This window comes from Trachypithecus francoisi, unplaced genomic scaffold (genome assembly GCF_009764315.1).
Source record: "Trachypithecus francoisi isolate TF-2019V2 unplaced genomic scaffold, Tfra_2.0 Lachesis_group8, whole genome shotgun sequence".
NCBI classification, from domain to species: domain Eukaryota; kingdom Metazoa; phylum Chordata; class Mammalia; order Primates; family Cercopithecidae; genus Trachypithecus; species Trachypithecus francoisi.
Window position 1 is genome coordinate 28,499,639 of NW_022681473.1, and position 18,994 is coordinate 28,518,632.

Genomic DNA, 18,994 nt, shown 5'->3' on the forward strand with positions numbered 1-18,994 from the left:
AGAGTTCTAAGAAAGAGTTGACTCTGTCAGTCCAAATGCCCAGCCCAGGATGACTGCCCTGAATTTAAAAGGGAATAGCACTTTAAGAAATAATGGTAGACATGATAGTGGGATGAGATATCACTTGGCTTGTATATAGTTATCTACTACTGCATAACAAATTATCCCCAAACTTAGTGACTTAAAACAGCATTTATTTTCTCTCAGTTAATGTAAATCAAAAACCCAGGCACAGTTTAGCTGGGTACTCTGCCTTAAGGTTTCTCACAAGACTAAAATCAATGTGTTGACTGGGGCTGTGGTCTCATCTGAAGGCTTTGCTGGGAAGGGTACACTTCCAAGCACATATTAGTAAGATTCAGTTTCCAGCTATTGGTTGGCGGTCACCCATAGTTCCGTGACAGATTGGCCTGTCCATCAGGACAAACATACGGGAAGAAAAAGATAAGTCAGTGTTTTCTAACCTAATCATGGAAGTGACATCTCATCACTTTTGCCTTATTCTATTGGTTAGAAGTGAGTCAGTAGGTCCAGCCCATGCTCAGGGAAGGGGATTACAACAGGGTAGGACTATCAGGAGGCAGAGATCAATGGGGTCATGTCAGAATCTGCCTCCCATAACTTTTTGGGCTGAACAGGCTTTTTCTGCAAGCTATACATTCGTCTTTCTGGGAACCTTCCATTACCCGCAGACAGTTCCTTATACAAGGTGGCCATAATGACACTCGCCATAATGGATTGGACAAGAGTAGAATACCTGACCAAAGACAGCCCCAGTGGGGTGGGGGGCTCAACTCCATCAGTACCCATTTCTTGGCAAGTTTGAATGGAAAACTCAGAGAAGTCAAAAATCATTCACTTATTCAAAAGAATTCCAGGCACTGGGTATAAAATAGTGCACAAAACAGGCATGATCCCTGTCTTCACAGGGTAGATAGGCAGAGGTGCAAAAGCAATAGGCAAGAACTGGGAAGGCCATGAACTAGGTAGGCCGTTGGAGATCATGAGAAAGCAACAGCTATGAGGGAGGTACAGAGAAGAGGGAGACGGATGGTCAGGAATGCGGGAGGAACAGAAGCAGAGGCAAAACATAGCTTAGTTGCCCCAGTGGCAAGCCCAGGTTTAAGGAGAAGTGGATGCCTGCTCACTAGCTTACCAACTCTATTGAACAGATACCATCTTTCCTGAAAATCCTGCAGATCAAGGAGGACTCCGACTGACTCCAGCCATCTCTGAGTCACCTGCTAGACTAGGGGAAGGTGAAGGAGCTGGGGTGAGCTTCACTTAAAGCACATGACAAATGGGTTTTGACTCCAGAGGTAGAGACCCTGGGCAGGTAAAACACACGATGTCTATTGGTGCACGGAGTTTAGAAGAGGAAAACTAGGAATTGTTGGGTGCTAATGTCTCTCTGTGAGGCATCACTGGACAGATTTCAGATAGTTCTTTTTCAGTTTCTACATAACTATGGGCCATTCATTCCTCCAATGGTTCTTCTGCGTGCAACCTCCACAGGTAATCCTCTCAACAAGTTCTGAATTCTGAGCACAGAAGGCATGTTTTGATCCCTGGGTCTGTTGTTTAAATCAGAAACTCAGATGTTTACTTCCATTTCTAGCTTATTGATTTCTATTAGGCTACATGTTGAAAATTTTCTACACTGGCAACTTTTCTTACAAACATATTTTTTCCTATTTTCCTATTTTAGGTCAGAGGACATTAAAAAAGAGAGAGGATGACTCTCTCTTGACTTCGGCTGTGGGTTCACTCCAGAATACTGTTATGAAAGGTTCTTGGCATCTGTTGATTCATCCTTGTTTTCTTTGCAAATTCAAATCTTTGTCCAAGCTACCCTGAAGCCGTGGTGTGCTAGAACTGGCTTGCACTGACTCTTGGGAGCTTCTGTACCACATGCTGCATTAGGTCATATCTTGTGATTAGCTTGAAACTGGCTAAGGTGGGAGTATTTACACCATGGAAATCTGCAAATGTTACAATTCATAGCTTTCCCCTACTCCCCCAACCCCAAAGAGCTGGTGGTTAAATATTTACCAGCACACCACTGCCTTTTAGGAAAAGCCTTCTGACATGGCCTTATTTTAACAACTTTCCTGCTTCCTTGTGCTTTCAGGGCCATTTAAAAAATTATGGCATAGCTGAGTTATTTAGTTTCTCTCTTTATCTCTCCTACACTGCTACTTTTAACATTTTCCCTCACCAGAGGGCCTGACAATGCAGTAGACTAGTTGGTATATCTCTGATTGCTGGGGACAATCAGTGTAAAAAAAAACCCTGAACTCTGCAGCAAATTTCTGCCTTCCTTCCTGAGGTTTACAAAAATACTTTAATTATATCCCTCAGTTTAGCTGCAGACCGTGGTTAAAATTCAGCTTCTATAGATATGCCTTCTGGTCTAGTAGTTTTCAGGGGTTGTTTTGCAATGTAATTGTTCTTTTCCGGAGACAAACTTCCTTAGAAGCTCAGGAGAGAGAGCAGAAGAAATAGAGGAATGTAAGCGGTGGTGATGAGCAAGGAAAGAGAGCAGAGCACAGAGGAGAGAGTTCTGAGTCTAAGCGGGAGCTAAGTAGAACTTTTGTGACAGGTTCTGTCCATATCAATACTTTGTTTTGAGTCCTTAGTCCATCCATCAAAAAAGCTGACGACTGAACTTTGAATATGTTTTTCTCAGCATTTTCCAGAGCTATTGTGAAATGTATTAATTTCTTAATTTTGACATGTCACAATTTCCCCAAAATGATCAGTTCTCAGTGTCAGGGGCTGAACTTTGTCTCTCTGAGATTCATATGTTGAAGTCCTAATCCCCAGTATTTCAGAATCTGACTGTAATTGGAGATAGAGTTGTCACAGAGGTAATTAGAGTGAGCCCTAATCCAATTTGACTGGCATCCTTGGGACAAGAGAAGATTAGAGCCAGGTGCTGTGGCTCAAGTCTGTAATTTCAGCTTCTCAGGAGACTGAAGCAGGAGGATGGCTTGAGGCCAGACGCTCAAGACCAGCCTGGTCAACATAGGAAGACCTCATCTCTAAAAATAAATAAATAAAAATTACCTGGGTATGGTGGTGCATGCCCTTAGTCCCAGCTACTAGGGAGGCTGAGGTAGGAGGATGGCTTGGGGCCACAGTGAGCTATGATCACATCGCTGTACTCCAGCCTGGGCAACAGAGCAAGACCTATCAAGAAGAAGAAAAAAGAAGAAAGAAGAAGAAGAAAAAAGAAAGAAGAAGAAGAAGGAGGAGGAGAAGGAGGAGAGGGAGGAGGAGGAGTAGAGGGAGAAGGAACAAGAAGGAGGAGAAGGAACAAGAGGAGGAGGAGAAGAGGAGCAGTTAGTACACAGAGAGACACAGAGAGAAGACCCATATGACAACAGGTAGAAACCAATCCTGCTGATACTTTGATCTCAAACTTCTAGCCTCCAGAATTTCAAGAAAATCAATTTCTGTTGTTGAAACCACTTGGTCTGTGGTACTTTGGCATGGCAACCCTAGCAAGCTAATATACTAAGTAAAACAATTTTGTTTTGTCACTTACCAAGTTAAAAGTAAATTCGTACAAAAAGCAGGAGTTCTGTTAGGACAAGGTTGGGGCTTTGACCTAGCCCATCTCATGACAAAGGGACCACCATAGTTAGTCAAAAGTGTGTGTACTTGTAAACAGTGTTTCAACCAACCAAGCAGAATCTAGGAAGGGGTCACACAACCAATAATGCAACAATTGTTGACCTTGGGATAGACTGAACAAAATTACCTTCCTTTACAAGTTGTTAAGACAGGGAACATCCTCACAAAATTTGGAAAGGGATTGAGAGCAAAATCTGATCCATCACTTTTGCGTGAATTAATTGCTTATCTCCTAAATCTCCAACTTGCAGTCCTCAGGGCTAGCTTGGATGGGATCGAAGCCCATGCCTCCAGCTATCCTTGTGGAGCACTCTCTCATGCATTTAACAGACACAAGACAGTGCAGATCAAATCAGAGCTGCACAAGATGAGACTTTGTACAAATAGTCAAATAAAAACAAAAGCAAAGCAAGCAGGAAAAGAATAAGCAGATTAAAGGCAAAAATATTCACCAAATGATGCATTTCCAAAGAAGTGCTAATTATATAAAAAGACTGAGATCTTATTTTCTTGTACAAAGAACTATTTGGTTATGAAATCTAGGATAACAAAATAAAATCAGCAAAGATATTTTAATGAAACACGTGAGGAAAATCCACAAAGTAAGTAGAATTGGGGCACAGAGGACCTGGGCTCAAAGCGTCTGTTGCTGAGTGCCATGGAATTCTGCAAACTAGGCATTTTCAACACAATCTCATTGGGACCTCCAGATTTATCAAAGGAGGAGACCACCGCTTAAAATCTGAATATCTTTCTTAAGTAACGAATACCCATTGTAGTCAGGAACATTTCTCCAACCAAGGCAAACTGCCAGTCTTTTACAGAGTTGTCAGGAAGAGTGTTTCAGGTTGTGTTGCTTTTAGAGGCAGGGGTGGGTTGATATCAGCCTCAGAAGGATGTTCACATAAGCGAGTCCACCAGGAATTGGTTTACTTCCACATCATGAAGCTGCTGTGGATTGGTTGGCTTTCAGAGTTTTGATCATTGAATTGAGTTACCACTCATCAACTTGTCCAAGTTGTAAAATTAGCTTTTCTTTGACACAAAGATTATAGGACCATCTTTGATGAATTAGACAGGTTTAAAACAAAGTGATGGAAACTTGTCATCTTGATTATGGAACAACCAATTATTTCCTAGGATTATGGGAACACCATGTAACAATCGTTATATTTCACCTATTTATTTCGCTTATTACATTTCTCTTCACTGGAGGAGACATATAGGTACCATGAGGGCAGGGATTTTGATGTATTTTATTCCTGCTGGATTTTCAGCATCTAGATCAGTGCTTAGCACACAGTAGGTGCTCAATAAATATTTGCTAAATGAATTAGGGAACTTGACCTCCAGACCCTGAACTATAGAAGCCACAGGGAAGATATGGTTTGCTATTTGCATTATTTAAAAAAAAAAAAACTCTTTTGAGAAGTGTCTGTTCATATCCTTTGCCCACTTTTTGATGAAGTTATTTGATTTTTTTCTTGTAAATTTGTTCAAGTCCTTTGTAGCTTCTGGATATTAGTCCTTTGTCAGATGAGTAGATTGTAAAAATTTTCTCCCATTCTGGAGGTTGCCTGTTCACTCCGATGGTAGTTTCTTTTGTTGTGCAGAAGCTCTTTAGTTTAATTAGTTTAATCTGTCAATTTTCGTTTGTGTTGCCATTGCTTTTGGTGTTTTAGTCATTAAGTCCTTGCCCATGCCTATGTCCTGAATGGTATTGCCTAGGTTTTCTTCTAGGGTTTTTATGGTTTTAGGTCTAACATTTAAGTCTTTAATCCATCTTGAATTAGTTTTTATATAGGTGTAAGGAAGGGATCCAGTTTCAGCTTTCTACATATGGCTAGCCAGTTTTCCCAGCACCATTTATTGAATAGGGAATCCTTTCCCCATTTCTTGTTTTTGTGAGGTTTGTCGAAGATCAGATGGTTGTAGATGTGTGGTATTATTTCTGAAGGCTCTGTTCTGTTGCATTGGTCTATATGTCTGTTTTGGTACCAGTACTATGCTGTTTTGGTTACTGTAGCCTTGTAGTATAGTTTGAAGTCAGGTAGCTTGATGCCTCCAGCTTTGAAGACATTTATGCAGCCAACAGACATGTGAAAAAATGCTCATCATCACTGGCCATCAGAGAAATGCAAATCAAAACCACAGTGAGATACCATCTCACACCAGTTAGAATGGTGATCATTAAAAAGTCAGGAAACAACAGGTGCTGGAGAGGATGTGGAGAAATAGGAACGCTTTTACACTGTTGGTGGGACTGTAAACTAGTTCAACCATTGTGGAAGACAATGTGGAGACTCCTCAAGGATCTAGAACTAGAAATACCATTTGATCCAGCCATCCCATTGCTGCATATATATCCAAAGGATTATAAATCATGCTGGTATAAAGACACATGAACACATATGCTTATTGCAGCACTATTCACAATAGCAAAGACTTGGAACCAACCCAAATGTCCATCATTGATAGACTGGATTAAGAAAATGTGGCACATATACACATGGAATACTATGCAGCCATATAAAAGGATGAGTTCATGTTCTTTGTAGGGACATGGATGAAGCTGGAAACCATCATTCTCAGCAAACTATCACAAGGACAGAAAACCAAATACTGCATGTTCTCACTCATAGGTGGGAACTGAACAATGAGAACACTTGGACACAGGGTGGGGAACATCACACAGTGGGGCCTGTTGTGGGGTGGGGAGGGGAGGGATAGCATTAGGAGATATACGTAATGTAAATTACGAGTTAATGGGTGCAGCACACCAACATGGCACATGTGTACATATGTATGTGGGGAGTGAATATCTGAACAGAATCAGGACTGTTGTGCACATGTACTCTAGAACTTAAAGTGCATATATTAAAAAAAAAAAAAAAAAAAGTAAAAAAAACTCTTACCATGGGGGCTGAGCTGGATCTAATCATGATAAATGCTTTTGAATTGAGGGTGATTAATGAACTCTGGGACAAGACTAAGCATGTGGTATGCTCATTGCATCTTCAGATCACATTCCAACTCTACTGATGCTGTACATGCAACAAATTTTGGATACTGGAGCTATCACTTGGATCATTAATCTTGCAACATTCTTGCCCTGGCTTTGTAGTAATAGAGACTTTCTGCCTTTGGTCCTTTCTTCCTGGAAAGTGAATTCCAGGAGGAGGTATATCATAGTAACCAACAACTTACGCTGCTAGTAGAGGTGGCACTTTGAGAAAGGTCATTAAACTTTCCCGAGCCTCAGTCTCCTCCTCTGTAAAATGGAAATAATAATAGAACTCATTTCATACTTATTTTTGAGACTGTCATCATCAGCAGCAAACATGGTCATCCATGCTGTGGGTCTCTAGCAAACTCCTGAGGTCGCAGCACTAGCCTGCCAGGACCCTAGAGTCAACAAGGATGGACAGAGAGGTCATGAGCTTTTCTAAAGAGCTGACTTTGATGAGAGTTAGAAGAGGAATGGTGAGATAAAAGTTGCTGATAGGGGTAATCAGCCCAAAATAACTATATTTCATCTATACATTCAATGGGAGGAACCAAGTAAATCCAAGAAAGGTAGTGGTGACAGATTCTTCTGTTTGATTAATTCAATACCTAACCTCCTCCCCCCTCACCCAACTTCACTATAGAGGTTGGAAATGTCAAATACTTGCTTTTCCAGCCTCCCTTGCTGCTAAAGATGGTGACATGACTGTTTGGGCCAATGACATGTAAGTGGAAGTCTGCTGGGGGATCAGGAAGAGCTTGCTTTCCTGACAACAGGGACATAGTTATTGTTGCCATCTCTTCCATCTTTCTTGACTTGACTTTGGACATGATGCCTGGATCTGGGGCAGCCATCCAGTGAGTGAAGCAAAAGCATTATGCCTAGAGCTGGGGCAGACATCCAGTGAGTGAGGGAAAAGCATTAGGGAACTTGAAAGTGACTCCCAGAGATGCCAGCCCTGAAATCACTGACCCACTGAACCAAGGCCAGCAGCCACCTATAGACTTTTGCTATTAAGAAAAACAAAACAACAACAACTGACAAACCATATTTGAGTCAGATGTGTTAGTATCTTGCAGCCCAAAGTATTCCTAACTATTCCAATGCCGCTCGACCAGGAAGGAAGGCAGTATTGACTGAACTCCCTCTGCCCATCCTCCAAAGACATATTGTGTGTTAGCCTTCAAAGGACAGCCATGGTCCGCAGAGTACCTACAGGAGACCTACCAAGGGCCTGAAGAAACTTGACTGTAATTACTTCTGCATGCTGATAATCTTCGGGGGCCTAGATTCAGATCTAGGAAGAAAATGAAATGAGGGTTGTAGTAGGCAGAATAATGGCCTCCCCAAAGATGTCTGCATCCCAATCCTCACCCTAAGTAACGTTACCTTACATCATAAAAGGGATTTTGCAGATATGATCAAGTTAAGAATCCTGTGATGGAGAGATTATTCTGGGTTATCTGGATGGGTCCAATGTAATCATAAGTGTCTTTGTAGGAGGGACATGGGAAAGTGGGAGAAGGACCTGTGACCACAGAAGCAGAGGTTGGAGGTTGGCCACGAGACAAAGAATGTGGCAATATGTAGAAACTGGAAAAGGCAAGGAATGGATTACCTATAGGACCCTTGAGAAGAGATGCAGTTTTGCCAACATCTTGATTTTATCCCTGTAAAACCCATTTTGTACTTCTGACCTCCAGAACTGTAAGGTAATACGCTTGTGTCATTTTCAGCCACTATGTTGATGATAATTTGTTTCAACAGCAATAGGAAACTAATACATGGGTCTTCTACTTTCAAATGTGCTCTATCCTTTTCTAAAATCAAGGATCTAGCTTTTATCTTATTATAAAAATCAAAGCGTACTCTGTTATATTAATTAGCGCTAGACTAGAGAAAATACAATTTTCCAATAATATACTCTTAGGTCTGTCCCTTGGGTATTTCTGGCCTTGTTCTGGCCTGTGCTAGCCTGTTTGTACTCAGATCCACCCGCCAGTCGTTCCCTCCTCTCTGCTCTGCTCCACACTGCAGAAAACTACACTTTCAAGAATCTCTTTCCAGCTGGCGTCCAGCTAAATTTGGCCAATGGGCAGCACTGACAGAAGGTGGGAAGAAGGGAGAAGCCAGAATATTTCTTCATTTTTTGCTCTGCCTCGAGTGGCAGCCTCAGCTCTAACTGTATTTCCTTGTTGGCTCCAGTTCCTGCTGGATAGTTCTTCCTTCTGTGGTCCCAGGGTCCACTGGGCATCAACCACCATGATTTTGGCTCTTCCCTTGGTCCCTGCAGCCTGGGAGTGAAATGACTTCCTGCAGTTTCTAGTCTCTGGGTTGTTCAGTTTATCAGTTCTTCCATTCCCTGAATAACCAATTGTCCTCTGTTTAAAAGACCTACAGTGGCTGCGTTTCTGATTTGTTCCCTACTACAAAGCCACTGCAGACAGTCCCACAGTCCTACGTTCTCTGGTTTCCAACCAACCTACATGCTCTGAGGGTGTGGACCCTGTCTTCTGGGACTATGATAGCACTTGACACGTGATGGGCTAAGTCTGTTATATTTCATTTAGTCATGGTTTAAAAGAAGGGGAAAACAAGTCTGGCAGTGATGGCTTGTTTTCTGTTTCCTGCTCTCCCTTACACAGTAAGAGAATCCTTGGTCTTTAGCTAGGCACTCCACATGGCTGCCCCCAGAAGCCCACCCTTCCCAATGTCCTTACCAACTAGATATGGACATACAACTAAGCTCTGGTTGATAGAACATGAGCAGAAGGGAGGTGTGCAACTTCTGGGCTGCACCACCCTTTTCTCCTCCTCCTCTCTCCTGCTGGCTGGACAATGGCTATGGTGGTGGGCCATCGTCAGACAAGGGAACAAGGGCAACACACAAGGATGGCAGAGACTCAGGATGGAAGGAAGCCAGTCCCTGATATCCTGAAGCCATCATAACTGCTAGGTGGGGGAGAAACAGACATCTATCTTGTTTGAGCAAGTCTAGTTTTGGTCTCAGTCAAACAGCCAAACCTATAGCCTAATCACTGCAGTGACATCAGGAGATGCTGAGATTGGCCTGCAGTCAGCCCCTCTGTGCTTATGCCCTTGTGGCACTGTCCTTCCCTCCCTTTAATGGTGATCCGTGAGACGAAGAACGTTCTTGTTCTGTAATGAATTCTTACCTCCCGGCACAAGCCACACACCGCAGACCCCTAATACATGTTTGCAGAATGAATGGTGGAATCAGAGGCCTGAGGTATATTTGCCACTTGTTTTCAGCGGGGGGTCACCCCGAGTACTCAGGATCTCTTGACCTATTGTCTTTGGCTTTCACATGTCCGTTAATCACATTAGAATCACAGTAGCATAATGACTTAGAAGTTACTTAATATTCTTACTTTACCCACATGGAAGTTAAGCCCAAAAGGACCACACAGCAAACTAGGGGTAGAGCTGGGATCGAAATTCAGGTTCACTGCCTATGAGGTCCATACTTGTTCTACTGCTCCAGGGCCCACTGTCCATATGTAAACTTTCCAGTGCAATTGCTGCTGTTCTTCCCCTGCGTCTGATTCTGGGAGTCTCTGGCTCTTCTTGCATCTCCTCTCTGATGGTTTGGATGTGGAGTATCAGGAAGAAGATTGTGTTGGGAGCTCAGGAGGAAATATCCTTTGCCTGGGTGCTCTGTGGCAGTTTCTGGAAAAGTTTCCTCTACTGCAGCAACCCAGCCTGGGAGCAAGGGTACCCAGCTCCAGTGCCTGTAAGTTGGGGGTTAGGTTTGAAGCAATAGCCTCTTTCTTCCTTTCCGGAATTCTGGCCTATAATGTATCAATACAGAGAACTGAACAAAATGGGGCTCAAAAGTCAGGTTCAAGAGTATGCAACCAAGACTGAGGCCAAATGAAGCTTTTCTTCTACCTCTATCTGCAATCTCTCTGCAGAAACGGCCACACTGAGCATTTGATCTAGCCCCAGATGGAAGAGCTGGTGTCAGAGAGCAAACAACCGGCTCAGGCTTCCAGCAGTGGACTCTGCAGAGTCTGCTTTCCACCCAGAGACCGGGAGGGCAGGTATGCTCAGCGCACCTGTTTCATATGGTCCCATGAATGGGCAACTCTCCTACATGAATGCATCAGATAAGCTAGTCCTCCTCCAGCAGAGAAGCAGCAGCGAGGAGGGTGGGAAGGGAGCAAATTCCCCTTTCAATGAGCCAGTATGGGGATGTGCAGATAGCAGGAGCAAGAATCCTTTGGAGGAAGTAGCAGATGATTAGGGAGAGACCAGCTCAGTCTCTGGAAGGCTAGGGCCTTGGCGGATGCATGGGTAAGGTGGAAAGGGAACTTGGACCCAGACCATTGGGCTGAGATCCTACCTACCGCCATCACTTACGAGCTCTGTGACCTTGTGTGCAAGTTATTTAACCTCTTGGCTCACAGGTTTTACATCTGTAAAATGGAGATGACAAGAGCACCCATCTCATGAGGTGGCTGGGTGGATTAAATGAGATAATGCCTTTAGGGCACCTAGCCCAGTGCCTGGCACATAGGAAGTGCTCAATAAAAGTTTATTTCCTTCCATAGTGGGATGGTGGAAGAGGCGAGATTCTGACACCAAAGTCATGAGCTTAATCTGCTGTACTTGGGGTCATGTGGCCCCAGGACACTGCAGTGGATAAGCCATGGAGCACAATCCAAGAAAGTCCCCTGAAACTCTCCCCTCCACTCTGCCCTGTGAGCTGTTAGTGCACACAACCTCTGTCCTCTGAACTCCTTTCTCTCCCCTGAGGGCCTCTGTCTAGTGGGAGAGATGCTGAGAATATGCCCAGCATGAGTCCACCAGCCACCTGCCAACTGCCTGTCCCCTCCCTCCCTGCTCAAACAGATCACCCTTGTCAGACGTGGCAGCAGCCCGCTTCATCACTCTAATTGCAGTGTGGTTTGCGTTCATCAAGGAAACAGCAGGGATTCCAAATTAAATTCCAACATGCAATTTAGTCAAGATATAAGGCCTATTGAGAGACTATCTGCAGAACGCTCCCCCAGCCCTTTCTCTGAGAGGCAGAATTTCCCTGCTATCAGTGCTGCCATGCCCCACATCTGTCTACTGGGACCAAGGCTCTCTGAAATGGGGATTCTCCCTGGGCTGCTGGCCAGTTGCTTTCCCATTTTACAGACGGGGTTGCTGAGGCATAGAAAAGGGTCCTAGACATGGAAAAAGCCCTGGGGCGAATGGAAGCCAGGACTGGCCTGGGCTTGCCTATCTTTGGGAATTGTGCATAACAGAGTATCTTTCTGGCACACCCTGAGATGACAGATGAGCTCAGTCTGAGTGGTAGGAAGGGCCAGGGGAAACTCATTGTGAAGGGTAGAACCATTCTATCAGCATTCGTTTGCTTGAAAGAGGCTTCTGAGCAGGGTCGACACCAACCCACTCTCTCAGGCTTCATACCAATGGGCCAAGCCCTTCCTGGCAGACCCCTCGTCCAGGGGCTTCCTGACTGCTTCCTGCCCGCAGTTTCTCCCAACTCTGAAATGTTTCATGACACCAGAATTAAGATGACAAAGTCAGTCAGAAACCACAGATGTGACTGGGTGTGGTGGCTCATAGCTGTAGTCCCAGCATTTTGGAGGTACAGGCAGGAGGATTGCTTGAGACCAAGAGTTCGAGACCAGCCTGGGCTACATAGCAAGACCCTGTCTCCACGAAAAAAAAAAAAAAATCCAGGTGTGGTGGCCTATGCCTGTAGTCCTAGCTACAGGGTAGGGTAAAGCAGGAGGATTAAATGCTGCAGTGATCTGTGGCCGCATCACTACACTCCAGCCTGGGTAACAGAGCAAGACCTTATCTCTAGAAAATAAGAAATAGAAAAATTAAAAAAAGAAAACCACAGATGTGAAGAAGCAATTTAAACTGGGAAGTCACAGAGAAGAGGACTGTTCTTCTGGCTCCCTCCTTTAGTTCTGCCCAGACAGGCAGTGGGTAGGTGCTCAGACCAAGAGCCCCTCTCCAGAGGAGCATCTGTCACGGCACCATCCACAGTCTGTGGTTGTTTACTGTCAGAGGCGAATCCATCCCAAGTAAGCTTTGGACTCAGATGAGAAGTACAGCAAAATGCCAAAACACCCTCTAGGGTCCAGGGCTCCCTACAGTGGGGGTTGGGGTACAGGGACACCAAAGTTATGTGAGCTGAAGCCCTGGAAACTCATGCTTCAAAAGGGAGAGCTTCTGCAAAGCCAGCTCTGCCTGGCAAAGCTCCATTTCTCCAGAGGCCCCGGATTCAGCCGCCAAAACTGCACAGATTTCCTACCATTTAGTAGAAGTAGAACCATGGCTTTAGGGAACTGACTGATTTTGAGAGCAGCAAGGCAGCAAATAACCCCTAGGGAAGAAACATCCTGCTCTAGAGCCTGAAGGCAGGAAGTAGACATTTCAATCCAAGCCTGATGTCATCACTTGAGGTGGAAGGCAGTGATTGCCCCGCACCAATGTCCCCAAAAGTAACAGAAAACAGAAAAAGGAGGGGACATCACTCACTAAAATGATGGCAAGGCTAAAACAGTGATTAGGGCCTGGGCTTTGAGCTCAAATCCGAGATTGAGGATTTACTAGCTTTTGGTGTTAGTATAAACTCCTTATAGCTCTAGTCCTCAGTTTTCCAATCTGGAAAGGGGGTCGAATAATAGTATCCATCTTCCACGGTTCATTCAGAGTAAAGAGTCAGCAAATTTTTCTAGAAAGAGCCAAACAGCAAATACTTTGGGCATTTTGGGCCATATGTTTCATGCTACAACTCTGCATGAAAGCAGCCAGGGAAGCAGTACATGAATGGGAATATGTCCCAACACATCTTTATTTACAAAATATGTGGTGGGCCAGATTTGGGTTGTGGGTCACATTTGCCAGCTCCTGATTCAGAGGATTATGTGTTAACAAAGTGCTTGGCACAAAATAACTGAAGAAGAAATGCTATTACTACGACTATTATTATCGGCATTGCTGCTCTGCGTTCGGCCACTTAGATCATCAAGTGACAGTAAACAGCCCTACTTCCCTTCTCCCTGCATTCTTCTACCTGTTAGTTAATATATTAGTCCATTTCTTCATCGCTATTAAGAACTACCTGAGATGGGGTAATTTGTAAAGAAAAGAGGTTTAATTGGCTCATGGTTCTGCAGGCTGTACAGGCAGTATGGGTGGGGAGGCCTCAGGAAACTTTCAGTCATGGCAGAAGGCGAAGAAGAAGAAGTCATGTCTTACATGGTGGGAGCAAGAGGAAGAGAGAAAGCAAAGGGGAAGGTGCTATACACTTCCAAACAACCAGATCTCATGAGAACTCACTATCACGAGAACAGCAAGGGGGAAGTCCACCCCCATGAATCAATCATATCCCTACAGGCCCCTCCTCCAACACTAGAATTACAATTCAACATGAGATCTGGGTGGGGACACAGAGCTCAACATGGACTCACTCAACTCCTGGGTGCAAGTGCAGTCAAGATTTTGTCCTGACATGATTTGCTTAATGCAAATTCCCAGTTGCTTAGCATTTAAAAGGAAGGGCAGTTTGGATTCATAGTGAAGGAACAATGACAGGACTTCCCATTAAAAATGTCTATTGCTGGCCAGGCCAGGTGCGGTGCCTCACGCCTGTAATCCCAGCACTTTGGGAGGCCGAGGCGGGCGGATCACAAGGTCAGGAGATCGAGACCATCCTGGCTATCATGGTGAAACCCGTCTCTACTAAAAATGCAAAAAATTAGCCAGGCGTGGCGGCGGGCGCCTGTAGTCCCAGCTACTCGGGAGGCTGAGGCAAGAGAATGGTGTGAACCCGGGAGGCGGAGCTTGCAGTGAGCCGAGATAGTGCCACTGCACTCCAGCCTGGGCGAGCGAGCGAGACTCTGTCTCAAAAAAAAAAAAAAAAAAAAAAAGTCTATTGCCCTTCACAAGGGACTTTTCTTTGCAATATTGCAAGGATTTCTCAATGCTGCTTGAAGAAGTAATGACTATTACAACCATTTTATAGACAAGACACTGAGCTTTGGTAAGACAGACTGACGTGTGAAGTCACAAGACGGGGAGCAGAGCTGAGATTTGAGCTCAGATCTTTGGACTTTAGATCCAGTGCTCGTCTCTCCCACAACTCACCTGGGCTGAATACTGGATTAGTTAGGATCTTTGCTGCAAATGATGAAACCTATTTTGCTGATTTAAACAGAAAAGGAATTCATTAAGTGGCTTGAAGAGTTTCTGGGAGAGCCAGATAATTGAGCTTGAGCAGAAGTCATTATTCTCAAAGTATTGGGGCGGTCAGACATGTGGCTTCACAGTCTTCTCCATGAGCTCACTTGTTACAATACCATTTTGAAGACTTAATATAGCAGCACCTTCTTGGCCTTCCTTGCCAGCTCCAGTTCCTCCACCTGTCCCAGGCCCCAGGCTAGTGTCCATGGAGATAGTGTCCCGGCTCCTCCAGCTTTCCAGACCATCCCTCCACCAGCTCTTTCCGCATCAGGGTAAGCCCTAATTTCCACATGAAATCCCTTATTCCTGTAATACTTGTAGTGGCTCTGATTGATCCTAACTGATACACCAGGCAAGCACAAACATCATTTTCATGGAAGGATCACTTATTAGATCTAAGCCAAGCCAGCAAGTGGGGTCAAGACATTCACATTCCATCATTTCCTGGTAACTGAGGGCTGAGTTATTTAAGCAGTTTATTTTTCACTTAAAAGGAGGTTGGCCCTGTCTTCTCTTTCTATAATTTCTTACCTCTTTTCCCTGTTTCAGCAAAGTGTCAGTTTCTTGTCTCCAAACCAGGGATGCCACCATTTTCAAACAGAATCTGCGGTCCAATCCCTGGGAAGTTGCCTGGCATGTCTGCATGCTCTTAGTTGATTCACAGACTGGCACACCAAGAACACACTTCCAAGATGGTCTGGCCCAAGTCCTCTTGCAAAAGAGCCATACTTATTGAGGGGTCACCAAAAGAGCAGGGCCCCAGGTGGGCATGTGTTCAGGTACCACCTCCATCACTTAGTCCTGTTCTTCATATTCCAGTGTATTGTTTATAATTTCAAGGTATTTCAACTCACCTTCCCAAGTTCTCATGTACTGCTTTAGTCTAGGGATCAATCAGTATCTTGATCGAGGAGTCTGGAACTTCTGTCTTCTACAAATCTCAGTGTTGCCACAGCTGAGGCTGTGGTCAACACTGAGTCAGAGGTCTCAAAGACATCAATAGCAAGATTCCAAGTGGCTGTGGCTCCTAATGGTTCTCTGATGGGGAAGAGTATTCTTGGGATCTTGAGAAGGTTGTTCCCTCTGTTGGAACAGCAAGAACAAAGTTCAGGAGCTGAGAGTCTGCCTGGTGGGTTCGAGCCAGGAGGGTGGTCAGGATAGCTGGGGCAGGGTAAGGGAGAAGGGAAGAGCCAGGTGGTGGAAAGTCCCACAGATTAGCATTTTGATCTTTCTCTGGAGTGAGTTGAAAGTTATTCAAAGAATCTGAGAATAGGCTGTGAGTGGTCGTGTGTCTGGAAAAGTTATTCAAAGATTCTGAGAATAGGCTGGGAGTGCTGGTGTGTGCCTGGAATCATAGCATTTTGGGAGGTAAAGGTGGGCGGATCGCTTGAGCTCAGGAGTTTGAGACCAGCCTGGGCAACATGGCGAAACCCCATCTCTACAAAAAATACAAAAATTAGCTGGGCATGTTAGCCCATGCCTGCAGTCCCAAATACTCAGGAGGCTGAGGTGGGAAGTTCACTTACGCCTGGGAGGTTGAGGCTGCAGTGAGCAGAGATCATGCCAATGCACTCCAGCCTGGATGTCAGAATGAAACCCTGTTTCAAAAGAAAAGAAAAGAAAAGAAAAAGATTCTGACAACAGGCCAAAAGGAGGCAATCTAGGGGAGAGATGATATGAGCTGTGTGGGGTTGAAAAGTTGTCATTCTAGAAAAGCCACATTTGGACTTGACATAAGACATTTTCACCAGATCCCAGACCTTGAATCTGATTAGATGGAATGGTTGGGTGTCTTCTTCCAGAAGGGGAAGAAGAGTGCAAAGACAGGTTTGGTAACAAGCACCAAAATCCATTTATGGTTCTTCCTGGACACACATTAATCTAACTTCTCAGCCTCTCTTACAGGTAGGTCTGACCATGGGACTGACCAGGCTCTGAGCAATGAAATGTGAGTGGCCGTGTGTGTGTTGCTTTCAGGTCTGGCCCATAAACATTGCCCATGCATGTGTGCTCCTTGGAATGCCTTTTCTCTGCCGGCTTACTGGGATGACTCACCGTCAAGGGTGACCTTGAAAAGCATGTAAAGTCAAATACAGTCTGATATTAGAACTGTAGAGTGAATTATCCTTGCTCAGACTATCAACTCAGTTCAGCTGAGGCATCATATTTATATTAACATGCTTCCTCCAATATTTCATCACAGCTCCTCATGATTATGCCTTCAAGCTCTCAATCTAATGGAAATTCAGTCCCTCAGCTCCAGTGACACAAGCTGTTCCAAAATCTCCAGTGAATGGTTCTCTAGATACTGACACATCCTAACTTTCAGGTATAGATAAAATGGTTAACTATGGAAACCTTCATTAACTGCATGCATAGTTGAGTCTAGGTCTTTAGGTAGCTTGATAAGGGTGATGAATGGAAATATATTTCTGATCCATCAGCTTAAAAATACTGTGAAGGATGGGGAAACTCTTGGCAAGATAATTGTCCCATTTCAGTGGTTAGGAGACAGTTCTGAGCCCAATAGATATTTGGGGTATCTTTAGGGTAGAATTCCTCCTACACAGCTTATTGATGACCATCTCACAAAAGTATACATGATCTAACCCCAACTTGAAACTAACCTTGCCTCATAGGTTTAAGGAAAGGCTGTTGAGTCTCCTTAAATTTTCACTGCAACGTGGCCTCTGTTTCTTTCAGACCATATAATGCCCATGGTTATGTTGTCTGAAGCTTGTATATTATTTTCTTATGTATATTACATAAGAAAGCTATTTTCTTATGTATATTACAAATTGTACCAGCCAGTTGTGGGTCCCATTCTTTGGTGAGGGTTTATAGTAGACATATTGGTATTTGGTCTATTACCAGACTCTTTCCATGTGGGAATTTTCTCTTTCCCACTTCATGTAATTCAGGTGGGGCTGTCAATCAAGGGACTGAGTCCTGCACCCCAGTAGTGGTCACATGACCAAGAACAACCAATCGTGAGTCCATTTCAAGTTTTCTATGGATGCTAGGAGAGGGTGCCTCTTCTGAGACTGTGAACCTGGGTTTTCTGGGACTCTCTTTTCTGTAAGCAAGCAGGGCTGAGAAACTGGCAAGGGAGAAACAAATTCCTAATGATAGCTGTTGTGCAGCTGGATCCAGGTCTGCTTGAAACCAAAAGTTCCTTAATCTTGGACTTATTTGCATTAGACAATATACTTTCTAAAATTTAATGCAATTAATCACGTATGAGTCGGATTTCTATTATAACTAGGAGTTCTAATTAATGTCCTATGAACTTGTTTAGCTATAGGATGTCAAGGGAGTCAGTATATTTCCTCACTGATCTTTTCCCTCAGGGTCTCACTGGGTGCATAGTCTTTCCTTATGTACACTCATACACTTCCACTACAGCCACCTGAATCTCTTTCTCATTCAATTCACTCTTCGAATCTACTGCTTTGCCTGTGGGTTGCAAGCTCAATGGAGAAAACGGACCTCTCGTCACTCACTCCCGTGGACCTTCTCTAAAAGAGATTGCTGAACTGGGCGCAGTGGCTCACGCCTGTAATCCTAGTACTTTGGGAGGCTGAGGCGGTTGGATCATGAGGTCGAGATCGAGCCCATCCTAGCTAACACGGTGAAACCCCGTCTCTAATAAAAATAAAAAAATTAGCCAGGTGTGGTAGCACACACCTGTAATCCCAGCTACTTGGGAGGCTGAGGCAGGAGAATTGCTTGAACCCGGGAGGTGGAGCTTGCAGTGAGCCGAGATCACGCCACCGCACTCCAGCCTGGGCAACAGAGCGAGACTCTGTATCAAAAAAAAAAAAAAAAAAAAAAGACTGTTTGCTGTCTGAGTTTATGACCTTGAAGAACTCCCCATAAGAGTAGATTTTTTTCTTTCTTTCTGGGATTGCTATATTCAACCCAAATATTTAGGACTTCATTAAGAAAGCCTCTCTTCATCTTAATCCTGTATCTTCTTATTTTGAAAGAGAACAGGGGCCTTGAATTGTCTGCTTCATGAGTTTTTCTATTTTTAATTTTTTTTTTTTGAGACGGAGTCTCACTCTGTCACCCAGGCTGGAGTGCAGTGGCTCGATATAGGCTCACTGCAAG